General features: G+C 38.8%; 1 long non-coding RNA gene across 1 annotated transcript; it reads left to right on the top strand.

Moving 5' to 3' along the window:
• The first annotated feature begins 10,302 nt into the window (after positions 1-10,302).
• LOC148652247 (uncharacterized) lies at positions 10,303-11,438 on the top strand. The gene is made up of 3 exons (XR_015925046.1): positions 10,303-10,402; positions 10,491-10,656; positions 11,277-11,438. It is a non-coding gene; the product is annotated as an uncharacterized LOC148652247 (long non-coding RNA).
• Positions 11,439-11,680: the final 242 nt, after the last annotated feature.

The raw sequence follows: 11,680 nt of genomic DNA, 5'->3' as shown, positions 1-11,680 counted from the left end.
TGGATGTTTGGATTCATCCTCTTAAGGTGAACTTTTCTTCATGCAAATTCCGGACTTGACACTGACCTTGCAGGTATATTTTGTTGTATTTCCAAGATGACCACCTATAGGTTTAAATTAATAACCTAAACGAATACTTTTTGGATCCTCAGTGACCACAATGAGCATGGTATGTTGGCACCTCATTCAATTCATGGTTATAGCACTGCATCGCCAAAGCCCATGGTTTATCTCCAGCCTTGGGCACCTGCCTGTGGGGCATTTATTCTGCGTGTTGTGGATTTTAATTCCATGTAACATCCCAGAGACATGCTGCTTTGCATAATTGGCTGTTCTAAAGTATCCCTCAGGGGTATCTCCCCAAGAGGATCCAAGAGGGTGGTTGATGATCTCTCCTCTTCATTACCTAAGCATTAGAGGAGAGACATTGCTGCTTCAATCTCTTATACCCAGCCTGCAAGGTTCTGAACTACACACAGAGTCTTTCATCCAAGTAATGTTGGACCCAGCCTTTCTTCTTCTGAGCTCTGACCAGACCCAGCTTCCCAGCTTCAGGGTGCTGTAGATTGAGATGAGATCGGAGTCTCCTGTAGTTTTTACTTGAGCTGGAATTTCAGTGGTGCCCAACAGCTTCTGTCTGATACTAAATTAAAATGTGACCTTATGGACGGGAAGTTTTCTACTAGCAACATGTTGGGTTGCAAGCTAGTTCATTTGTCATTAAATACTAGAGTAATGGAAAAACATGTGCTTTTTAATACAAGATGTTCAACAATGAGATGGAACTTTTCATCTTTTGTTGAGAGGCTTTCCTTTTTCTTTAAAGAATAGCCACTTGTGAAAGGTTTTCTGTCATTCTCAGGCATTTGAATTATATGAAAGGAAGGTTGCTCTCCTGCAGCAAAAGCTAAATGAGAGTTTACAGGAAAGGAAGGATTTTGAGAGAGAAATGCAAGACAGTATTAAAAGGCAATATTTTAAAGAAGTACTTCAGTCTGGAAAATAGGGTAAGCTTCTAGATCCAATATTTTGCAGTGGTACAACTGAGATTTAGTTCACAATTTAATGTGTTTTAGTTTGTTGGCCAGAGGGAATGATGCAGGTTGACAACATATTGATCTAAACTATCTGAAAGGACTATTCAACTAAAAGGATGTTTTCTCTGTGGCACAGCTTCTACTGAGATCGTTAGCACGGAGAAAAGAGATGTTACCATTGCTAATGAGAAGAGTTCTAAAATCACCAAAGGTCAGTATTTTAATTTGTTTCTAGAAAAAATAAAGGTTTTGAAAAACGTTATGTTTTGACAAATTTTCCAATGCAGCTGCAGAGAAATTAAGTGGGTGCTGATATTGGATGAAAGATATTGTGAAAGACAATGGAACATATAATCCAAAAAATCAGTTTAATTAAATTCAGTTTTATTTGTATAGCTAATTCAGATAAAAACATGTCAATTGTTTTGTGTCATTTAATCAATATTAAATGATTAATGCACAAGTGTTGGGTTTTGAAAGCTTGGTAACATCTACTGTTAAGGTTGAGGAAGGTTCCAATTAAGTCTGGGGATCTCTGGGCAGCCATTGTGCCACAGTCTGGTGCAGTAAAATTGTTGTGAGCTAAGGTGTGAAAATTATTTAAATTATATGGGTAAACAGATAAATAAATCCTAATCAGCATCCTAATTTTATCTATGAATAAATACATGTTTTCTGCCTTTTTTGGATGTTAATTGGATTGATCACTTTTTTATGCATGCCATGAGAATTCTAATGCGGCAATAATTCTTTTCTCTTGGGTCAGTTCATATTTCACCTGACTCCACTGAAGAGGTGACTACTGATTCCAACTGGTTTCATGAAGTCCCTCTGATCAGTCAGCTGTCTGATGGGTAAGTCCTACATGCTGCAGTTGTGGTATGTTAAGCATCAGTGCGTACAGAAAGTTTTTATTTTAATCATTTTAGTATGGTGATGTGTAAATGTTTAAAGATTAACTGTTTTCTATTTTTAACTCACTTCCCCAGCTGCGTTCGTTAAATTGCTTTTTCTCTCTTTGCAAATGCATGAATCAGTCTGTTAACAGTACAGTACATGTGCACATTTTCGTGTTAGCTCATGTGCATTTTTCCAAATCCTAGATATAGTTTACCATAGACTGGCTTTGTTGTAATGACTAGAACATTGACTTTGAATATTGATATTGACAATGACTAGAGCAGCAGTCAAAATACACTAACTGAACCTTCGCAAAAATAAACTGTTGTATTGTACTTATGTATAACTCTGATCATACTGCATTACAACAATAATATATTAGTCATATTAAAACACATTTCTATCATAATAACTAACAATATGTTGTGGCACCAGTATAAAATGTGAAATTTAGCTGAAGTATTGACAGTGGGAGAAATGTCTGGTCGTGTTTGAATGGATGTTATGTTTCAATCAACAACCACCAGAGGGCAGTAACAACTAAGTAACACTAAGTCATCAAATGTGTTGAAAACGCATTTTGGGCTTTGTCCTGAATGATGCAGCAGCAACATACAGTTGTATGCAAAAGTTTGGGCACCTCTGGTCAAAGTGCATGTTTCACAGAATCTTTAAATTCTCTAAGGTCTAATTTCTAGGAAGTTAACAGGGTACAAACATAAACATGACATATTTCTGCACATTTCAATGAAGAATTACTATTTATTTTCTGAATTTAACTGTATTTGTTATGTGTCAATTATGCAGTACCCAGTATGAAACTGGTTAGATACATTGCGCCTGACCAAGTAGTTGTTGTTGAAAACACAATGATGTAAAATACCAGTGATCTTGCTTCACATAGGAACACAATTGTACCATACTCGCTAAAGTGTTATGGAACAGTTGCAGATTGAAGTTTAAGATTTATAATTTCCAATGTGCTATTTTGTTGCGGTGATTTTTATTTTATAAGCCTCTCATATTAAAGTTAAAAACCTAAGCAAGTTTTAGACATTCAGTAGGTAAATTGAAAAAGTACGAACACAATCGTGGTTAGGAGGCCATCTTTTTTACACAGGAATATGCTTTAAAATAGATTAATTGTTCTGCCACTAGAAAAGATGCCTATATATTTTTAATAAGTCATCATTTTTTAATATTGCAGAATAAAGTTAGTATTTTGTCCATGTAGTAGCAATGTCACACTAATTATTTTTTATCATAATGTTTTTTAATTAAAAATTTACAATAACAATAACAATAACAATTTATATGGACAGGTAAGGTACACTGCTTGTAATGTCTGAATGTAATGGATGCATTTTATTTTTCCAGATAGCTTCTTGAGGTTAAAATGCACAGTGTCATAACTAAAGAACAAATGTAAAGAAATATGTTAATTTGTTCCTTCAGTACAGTAAATCCTGAATTTTAGTCCTAGCTGTTGCTTAGTGGTTCCTTCCCTGACATGTTCAGATCAGCTCCCACTAGGTTTTGATTGAGAGAATATTAAGCTGTCCAGGTTCCAAGGGGGTGACTTCACTTTCTACCATAGACTCGATGCCAAAAGAACCCTTTGACACTGCCTCCTCTGGAATGAAACAGGGGTCTGCACACTTAATTATTTATAAATTAAGGGATCCACTTAAAATATGCAATACTGACCATTCTATTTCTTTGGTTAGACTGGTATTCTGTTGTTCTTGCTTCATTTATATATTAGAAATACTGTACTGTATATATTTTTCTATACATACAACCTATATCTATAATAGATTTTTACTATACTGTATAGACAACAGTATATTTGTATTAGTTGCATCTGTGCTGGCATTCAAAATTTGGTTGCAAATTTCTAAATGTTAACATGGGAAACAACGAACCCTGACAAGTAAGTAAAAATAGGTCTTATATTGATAGGTGATAAATGTTTTGTTTGCACTGAATTGTATTGAAACAAATAAATATCTGCAAGAATCCAATAAAAATGTTGCTGCTGCTCCTCAAACTTCTAGAGGCAGCACAGAAACAGGATCCATTGATCGTACTTTTGACTTGAGTTCAGTTGCAAAAGGCATTGTAAGGACTTTATTTGGAAAGCTCAAATCTTTACTCACCCAGACTGAAGAAGATGTATCTTGTTCCAGTTCTCCTGCTCAAAGCAATGCAAAGAGCTCAAGTGTCAGCTCTTCACCAACAAATTCAGTGTTTTCTGATTCTGTGTCAGATATTTCAGATTTGTGCACCTATACAGTAGAAACTGCTGGAGCCATTTGTGAAGCAATGAAAAAAGAGTTAGACCAGGAGGTTTATTGCACAACAGTGGCAAAGAAGGCTTCAGATGAAAGCCTTCTGGCTAGAGAGGTTGTTACTTCAGTTTTGGAGTACCTTGAAGAGCAATATATTTTAGACACCATTAAAAGCCCTTCACCATATCCTGAAGACTGGGAGAGATAGCTTTCACTGCATCTGTTCGACCAATAACAGGTGAATGTTCTAACTGGTCCATTTTGGTGCACATGAGCTGCTCGGTGCTCCGGGTTTCCATATCATTGTCAGCTTGAGGAGCATCTGAAGACTCGATATCTGAATGTTGGAACTTCATAATTTCTCTCCCAAGAGAATTAACTATCTTTTTGGCCAGGTTCTCACTCTTGGCTGCTACTGCTTGCTGTAAGTTGTCTTTGGAACCAGCACTCTGCAGCAGTTCTCTGTAAATACAGCTGGCCACTTGTTTGACAGAAACCAGCTCACATTGGATATTGCTTCCCATTGTTGGATTACATTCTGAGGTATCTGGGGCTGTAAATAGTTTCTTCGGCACATTGTCAATAATGCCCACAGCAAATTCCCTAAGCTCCCAACAAGATAAACTTTCCATAATCTGTTCTTGTTTCTCCTCCCCCCTTTGGAGAAATAGGATGAATTCTTAAGAGCAGCTTAGTTAAAATTTGTTTCACAATATCTGAATCTGGTAGCTGAGTATAGTGAGTAGACATCGCGAGACAACGGAACGGGAGAGTAGAAGGCGGGAATATATGGTGTAAGGGAGTGATCTGTGTAGTTAATAAAATAGTTAAAATAATATAAGAACGACTCTTTATTAAGATACACAACATTTATTGCGACGAGAGATGAGTGCTTGGCGAACTCAAAGCGAGCAGAACACTGCAGATTTTAGTTCTCGTGCTGGTTGAAACGAACTTTTGAATTTTCGGACTGTTCGTTAAGCTTGCGCCATGGAAGATACGGCCGCCGCGCCGAGAAGTTTTGCTTATGCCCAGCTTTCTCCACCGCTTCCACTGAACCTCGGAGCTCCGGATTTGTATACGGAATACAAGACATGGATGAAGTCGTACAGATGTTTTGAAATAGCCAGTGGATCTACAGAAGCTCCGGATGCCTGAGACGGGCTGCATTACTGCACTGCATCGGGGCGCCCCTGCAGCGGATTTTCGCCAACCTCGCTGGAGAAAAAGGTACATATGAACAGACTAGCTGCCTTAGACGCTTACTTTACACCGCGGAGAAATGTGGTTTTGGTACGGCATAAATGTAGGAATTCGTCTCAGGACGAATCTGTTGATGCTTTTGTGAATTCACTAAGAGAACTGGCTAAATCGTGTGACTTGGGAGTATTGGAAGCTGACATGTTAAGAGATCAACTTGTGGGAAAATGTGCACATAAGAGACTGCGTGATAAATTGTTGTAGGAGGGCTGACTTTAGAAAGAGCTCTTACAGTCGCTTACAATTCATGAAGCTGCTCAAGCAGAATCAAGAAATGCTTTCTGACCACAGTGACAAAGCCAGAGAGAGTCATGTTTACTTCACAAGAAACAGTGAACGGGGCGCTCGTTCAAACTTTACAAACAAAAGCCGAGCAGCCGGACGCAGTCAAGCTAGAGATATAGAAGAACAGGGGACGGCTGACATATAATCATATAATCTCCAGGCTTCTCTCGGGTCCCAGAAGCTAACAAGGTGTCACACCAACAGCTGATGAGCAGGGCTTATCCATAGTGTCTTCTGGCTGGAAACTGTTTTCAAAACCACTTGGGAGTGTTGGAGAAAAGCCTTTTGGAGACTTTGTCATAGAAGACTGTCGTTTTTTTACTTCTGACTGTTCGACCAATAACAGGTGAAGGTTCTAACTGGTCCATGTTGGTGCACATGAGCTGCTCAGTGCTCCGGGTTTCCATATCAATGGCAGCTTGAGGAGTACTGGACTCAGGGCTGGAACAGTTTAGCTGGATGTTCTTTAGCAGATTATCTGTGACTCCATGTACTATTTCAGAAGAAACAAGAGAAACTTCAGAAGACAGAGCACTGGGTGTTGCCTCTTTGCTGTGCTCACTAGTTATTTTAATATCACCCATCACCTCATCAATGATCTCACTTGCTTCTCTGCTAATACTGGTCTCTGGTGAAAGGGATGAACATCGGGAAGCTGAATGTGTCAGCTTGGAAATGTTGGTCACCATAGAACTGATTATGGTTTTGACCACTGTCTCATTTCTGGTGGCTACAACTTTCTGTAGAACCTGTTGGGATCCAGTTTGACACAGCAATTCATTGTGAACAGAGCTGGCAACCTGCTGAATCTTGTGTGGTTCATGAAACACATCATTATCCTGTTTCACAACTGTTATCTCCTGGTTTTCGGACAAGTCCTGCAACACACTGTCAAAGAGGTCCACAGCTATCTGACTCAGCAAAGACACTCCTCCTCTTTTATCAAAGTCGGGTATATCTGCAGTAGCAGGGTTTGGTTTTGCATAAGCTATGCTAATTGGAGGAATTTGAGAGAGTTTTTGGTTTGTATTACAAATAATTCGTACAAAATATTGAGATTTGTTGTTGTTTTGTTGAGATTTAACTCCTCAAGTCTGAGTTCTTGTGTCCGTCCTATCCGAGCCCGAAAGTATTACAATACAGTGCCTTGCGAAAGTATTCGGCCCCCTTGAACTTTTCAACCTTTTGCCACATTTCAGGCTTCAAACATAAAGATATACATTTTTTATTTTATGTGAAGAATCACCAACAAGTGGGACACAATTGTGAAGTGGAACGAAATCTATTGGATTTTTGAAACTTTTTTAACTAATAAAAAAATGAAAAGTGGGGCGTGCAAAATTATTCGGCCCCTTTACTTTCAGTGCAGCAAACTCACTCCAGAAGTTCAGCGAGGATCTCTGAATGATCCAATGTTGTCCTAAATGACTGATGGTGATAAATAGAATCCACCTGTGTGTAATCAAGTCTCTGTATAAATGCACCTGCTCTGTGATAGTCTCAAGGTTCTGTTGAAAGCGCAGAGAGCATCATGAAGACCAAGGAACACACCAGGCAGGTCCGTAATACTGTTGTGGAGAAGTTTAAAGCCGGATTTGGATACAAAAAGATTTCCCAAGCTTCAAACATCCCAAGAAGCACTGTGCAAGCGATCATCTTGAAATGGAAGGAGTATCAGACCACTGCAAATCTACCAAGACCTGGCCGTCCCTCTAAACTTTCAGCTCAGACAAGGAGAAGACTGATCAGAGATGCAGCCAAGAGGCCCATGATCACTCTGGATGAACTGCAGAGAACTACAGCTGAGGTGGGAGAGTCTGTCCATAGGACAACAATCAGTCTTACACTGCACAAATCTGGCCTTTATGGAAGAGTGGCAAGAAGAAAGCCATTTCTCAAAGATATCCATAAAAAGTCTCGTCTAAAGTTTGCCACAAGCCTCCTGGGAGACACCCCAAACATGTGGAAGAAGGTGCTCTGGTCAGATGAAACCAAAATCGAACTTTTTGGCCACAATGCAAAACGATATGTTTGGCGTAAAAGCAACACAGCTCATCACCCTCAACACACCATCCCCACTGTCAAACATGGTGGTGGCAGCATCATGGTTTGGGCCTGCTTTTCTTCAGCAGGGACAGGGAAGATGGTTAAAATTGAGGGGAAGATGGATGCAGCCAAATACAGGACCATTCTGGATGAAAACCTGTTGGAGTCTGCAAAAGACCTGAAACTGGGACGGAGATTTATCTTCCAACAAGACAATGATCCCAAACGTACAGCAAAATCTACAAAGGAATGGTTCACAAATAAACGTATCCAGGTGTTTGAATGGCCAAGTCAAAGTCCAGACCTGAATCCAATCGAGAATCTGTGGAAAGAGCTGAAAACTGCTGTTCACAAACGCTCTCCATCCAACCTCACTGAGCTCGAGCTGTTTTGCAAGGAAGAATGGGCAAGAATTTCAGTCTCTCGATGTGCAAAACTGATAGAGACATACCCCAAGCGACTTGCAGCTGTAATCGCAGCAAAAGGTGGCTCTACAAAGTATAAACGCAAGGGGGCCGAATAATTTTGCACGCCCCACTTTTCATTTTTTTATTAGTTAAAAAAGTTTCAAAAATCCAATTGATTTCGTTCCACTTCACAATTGTGTCCCACTTGTTGGTGATTCTTCACATAAAATAAAAAAAATTATATCTTTATGTTTGAAGCCTGAAATGTGGCAAAAGGTTGAAAAGTTCAAGGGGGCCGAATACTTTCGCAAGGCACTGTATGTATCTTTATAGCAGGTGGTGTACAGCTTTTTAGTATAGATTACACTTTTCTAAAATGCATTTAAAAAATAAATACGATTACAATCTAATCTTTCCACGTTTGATCCCAAGATCCCAAGAAAAATAAATCTAAACGGGGAGAAAGCTATGCTGAAAGTTTATTAAGATACTTAGATGACAAAGATATCAATTTATGTTGCATTTGTCTGATTGTGAATCAAAAAACACATATATTTAAACCCGCGTTTGCGATTTAAATCAAAACAAATGTTTATATTGTAACGCATAGGTGACTATTCATTGTTATTAAAATTACTTAAATTCGATCAGAGTGGGAGTCAGGAACCTAACCCACAGCGCCACCGGCAAGGTCTTATGCAGAGTGCTGAAAAAGCACTACAGAAATATTATCAACAGACAATGTACAGCGTGTACTATTCTTGTGTTGCGGTACATGAATATAATGATATCGTTATTAATTTCTTTAGATACGCAATTCCATATTATATTCCCTTTTAATCAAATTCTAAAAGTATGCTTGTTGACTCCGGTATCACGTTAGTTAAAGACTTCGAAGCTTAAAATGTTTAGGGAGAAATAAAATACTGGTGTGTATTTTTTAGTACCGAGACCAGCCATATACTGTATGTTTATGTTCCAAAATTAATATCATTTATGGCCTTCACACACGTTACAGTATGCTTCTATTCTTTTTATGCTCAGCTACTAAGATTTCCCTTCAGTGGTAAAATTCCATATAAATATTCAATACTTAAACGGGCACAGTAAAGACATTTAAATCTTTCTACGACCGATCAAAGCACCACGATTGCCCCTGTCGGTCAACCAATCACGCACCGCGGTATTTTGCATCATCTCGCATCACGATGCGTGATGACGTAGCCAATTACCCCCGGTACGTGCCTGTGCCGCGCACTTTGAATGGCTGCATCTGTAATTCCAGGGTACAGTGTCTATGATTTTTTTTTGTCATAAAGAAATTACTATTGGATTTGAAAGTTTTTTTTCCTTTCAATAGTTCGTTTTGAAACGATTCACTAGAATGTATTCTTGAGGAGAGTAATGTTTGTGAGATGCTTGCCTTGCCTCGCTTCTTTTAGTCAACTGTTGACTCTTTGTCAACTGCTGCAGTTCAGTTCTACAGAGCTCTGCTGGTTTAAAATGCAGAAAATGAGCTCTAATCGCATAAGATTATTCCAGTTGTGCCACAATGCTCATGTCAAACATGGACGACCCCTAAAAACAAGAGCTATTTTTGCTTTGTAGGCCACTACATCACCTAGAAATGATCAAGGCTGCTTGACCCTTCTTCTCTTGCCACAGGTTCTGTTCATCTCCCAGAAGCACCAGTGCACCCACAGACTGGCAACAGACACTAGTATTGTTTAAGTGCCCTTTTTATTTTCTAGTGATCTCAACAGTTAACACTGTCCAACACCCAGGACACATTGTACAGTGTCACAGTTCTAGAGCAGTATACAGGATGTAATACTCTTTTATGTGTTTTTGGTGTAAACCAAAACTTTTTTCTCTTTAACCTCTCTCTCATACAAATAAAAGAAAACACACAAACTTCCACAACATGACAATTTTCTCTTTTTTTTGTGAACTAAACAGTTCTATACACATATAATACCGGTGTGGCTCTGTTTTTATCATACAGGTTTATTCTGTATAAGCTGCCAGACCACGATGAAGGAAGAGGTCTGCGATACCTGACCATACCATGGATGACCATACCAATGGCTGGGTATATGGGAAGAAATTGGTGAATGACTCCAAGAGTGCAGTGGGGCAGACTTTGCAGCCTTTTTTGTCCTACATTCATTAAAAGGTAAGAAACCTTTATTTATTATTTGTGTCATCTCCCAGAAAGTGAGGTCAGGATATACATTGTCTTTTCGATTTGTTTATTTTCACAGGTTTCTCTTATAATTCAAAAGCCTTTTGTGCAATACAAATACAAACTTTGTTTTGGGATTTTTTATATTCCTTCCTAAAAGACTGTGGACATTGGGTATCTTCTATACAACGATCAACCTCCAAAGTCATTTAAACCTGCTCCTTCATCTTTTGGACACAGCAAAGGTAAGTAACATTTTATAATGTACAAGACAGAAGGACACAGAAAATGGGGGGGAAAAAAACATCATAGACAACACAACAAACAATAGAATTGTATCTGCAAAGGAACAAGTAATAGGTTTATTCCATGCTGAAAAAAAGAAGAAAGAGAACACAACGTTTCGGCCGTGGAGCCTTCTTCAGGTGTGACACGGATGCTAAAACGGGCACAGTAAAGACATTTACTGTAAATCTTTCTACGACCGACCAACGGACCACGAGTGCCCCTTTCGGTCAACCATTCAAGTACCGATGATGTTTTTTTGCGTCATCGATGCGCGACGCCGTAGCCAATTACCTCCGGTACGTGTCTGTGCCGCGCACTTTGAATGGCTGCATCTGTATGGCTACTGAATATATGGCTTTATTCACTCATTCTCTCATTCATAGTCATGGCCTACACTATCTTGGTCTACATACATCAAAAACTTTTTAAAGATACAACAGATAGAAAATCAAGGTACTGTATATTTATATACAGTCACTACATTTTTTAACTTGTACTTCATAGCAACTAAAATGTTTATAGACTATTAAATGATTTGATTTGATTTCTTACATAACTTGATTTTCACTGTCTTCAGGCTTCGTTGATAAATCACACGCAGCAGACAAAACATCCATGACAGACTTTACAAGCAAGCTGGAAAGCTGATTAATTGCATCATGGTACATCTGTGAACTGGGCACTGATGGTTCAGTACTTTTCTGTGGTCTGTGATCCTTGGCAGTCAGAGACATTTTCTCTGAAATCTTTTGGGAGACTTCAGTTCCGTATTTGTATCACAGTCTTGAAAAAGTGAAACATCCTTCTCATTTGTGTCAAACATTGGAAAATCAGGAAAACTGAGGCACTGCTTCAACAGCCTTTTCACTGATTTCTCAGTAAATGAATACAACAACTGCATAGAAAGCTCTGAGGACTTTGGATGGGATAAATCCTGAACTACTAGACAGCTCTTTAAAGTTGGATCTGAATTAGATTTGT

The sequence above is a fragment of the Lepisosteus platostomus genome, chromosome 11 (genome assembly GCF_059453375.1).
Source record: "Lepisosteus platostomus isolate fLepPlt1 chromosome 11, fLepPlt1.hap1, whole genome shotgun sequence".
In the NCBI taxonomy this organism is placed as follows: domain Eukaryota; kingdom Metazoa; phylum Chordata; class Actinopteri; order Semionotiformes; family Lepisosteidae; genus Lepisosteus; species Lepisosteus platostomus.
The sequence above is the reverse complement of the archived record's forward strand: the minus strand, read 5'-3'. Positions and strand labels throughout refer to the sequence as shown.